Source organism: Bactrocera neohumeralis, chromosome 2 (genome assembly GCF_024586455.1).
Source record: "Bactrocera neohumeralis isolate Rockhampton chromosome 2, APGP_CSIRO_Bneo_wtdbg2-racon-allhic-juicebox.fasta_v2, whole genome shotgun sequence".
Classification (NCBI taxonomy): domain Eukaryota; kingdom Metazoa; phylum Arthropoda; class Insecta; order Diptera; family Tephritidae; genus Bactrocera; species Bactrocera neohumeralis.
In genome coordinates, this window is record NC_065919.1 from 83,242,224 (window position 1) to 83,244,071 (window position 1,848).

The following is a 1,848-nucleotide window of genomic DNA, read 5'->3' on the forward strand; positions in this document are numbered from 1 at the left end:
ATTCTCGGCCGTCTTATTGATCTGGAGGATGTAGCTTCGGCCTCCATCTTCGTTAATGGATTTCGCCACGCTTAACACCCCATAATCGCTAGTTGGCACGCCCGGACTCTGCTTTGTAGCAGCTTCAAAGCATGTTTCTGGTCCACCATGCGACGGATAATCCTTCGCTTTGGGCACCGATGGAATACTGCCGCGGTCTACCATTTCCAGTCTCGCTCCCACTAGTTTGGAAGCGTTCTGACCGCTTCCTTTACCCATGTTAGCGTCGGGTCGTCGTTGCATTTTAAGATTTTGACACAGCAAAGCCATCTTGCTCCATCGGCATGGGTGCGCTCGGTTGGACGTCCATTCTCGAGAAGAGGGCTTCCAATAACTTCTTCATTTTCACTATTTTCTACCGCTCCTGTGACATTTGTCCTAGCGGGTTACTGCGGTCTATGAGAGTGGCGGTGAAATGCCGTTTGGCAATCTCATTGTGCTTGACGTCTACTTTTTTGGCTATGTCTTTGCACTTCCTCTTTTTCGAGGGCGCCTTAGAGAGCGCTGCCTGTTTCTAGCGTTGTGCTCTTCAATCCGATTGGCATACGCTGGGTCCGAGGCATTTCACCTAGTACGAGTGTCGAGGTGTTCCCGGCCGTTCTTCACCTCTCTCTAGCCCAATCCAGCCGTTTCACCTCTTTTTCCTTCAGGTTGGACTTGACTTTGTGATAGTTGCATATTCCGACCGTCGCCCTGTATCTCGCTTTTGCCTTCCCATTCTTGCTTAGCTTCTTATTCCCTTAATATCTTCTCATTTGTCTTTTCTTACACACGAAAAAAAAGTTTTTAATATGAAGATAACTGATTATTACCAGATTTACTAACTATATACAATTTTTTTAACATTCACCAACATTTTGTATAATCTGATATTTTAGTTTGTTCTCCAACCACCAACCACCAACTGACACATATTACCCCATATCTTATGGTAAACTTTGTGAAACCCCAATTTCGCCTTCAATTTTAGTAAAGGCAAACATCGCCTTCATACCTTTGCTTTCAGGTATCATACGAGTATAGCCAGCTAATTTCAGCGCAGCATAAATTTAAAATAACGGTAACATGTCAGCCTTCACTTGCTTTGCTTGCAACAAACAAAATTTAATAAACGAAATATTGCAATCGATAAATTCGCTAAAGAGTACACAAGCCAAAACCAAACAAACGCTAGCGAGTTTATCATCTGCTTTGCTCGCAACCACACACACGCACACATGCGCATGTTTGCTTACATAAATATGTGTGCTTACGCGGGAAAACCACTTATGCATACACAGCAGATTATGTGCGCGAGCCCTGCAAAGGAAGTGGCGTGGCAGGAAAATGCATACTTTCACAGACACCCATACACACGCATGTGCCGGCGAATATATGGCATAACTAGACATACTCGCTGAAACTTACCTGTGGGAAATTGAAAATATTTATATTTTTTTTTATATATAAAATAATTTTATCAAAATTTAAAAGCATATATTAAGTGATCCGACTTGACAAAATGCCGCATTTTCACGTATTTTATGCAAATAATAAAGATCACTTTGAAAAAGACTCTAAAACCAATACTAGCATGCCAACGCCTGATACAATTTTGCATGCATATGTTACAGGCTTGCGATGGGCGCCTTTAGCGAATGACCTTTAATGGCTTCAATAGACTCCTAGCTGCTTTCCCATTGCACTTTTTCCAGTTCGAAGACAGAAAAAAGTCACTAGAGATGATTCTTGTTTCGTTTTCGCCCAAAAAGACAGTCCCAATTAAGTAAAAATGCAGTGATGGTGAAAAATTTATGAATTTTCTTCCCA

At 42.0% G+C, this 1,848-nt stretch overlaps 1 pseudogene; it reads right to left on the minus strand.

Annotated features, from left to right (window-relative positions):
- Positions 1–283: 283 nt before the first annotated feature.
- LOC126764972 (uncharacterized) lies at positions 284–1,052 on the minus strand (annotated as a pseudogene).
- Between the last annotated feature and the right edge of the window lie 796 nt (positions 1,053–1,848).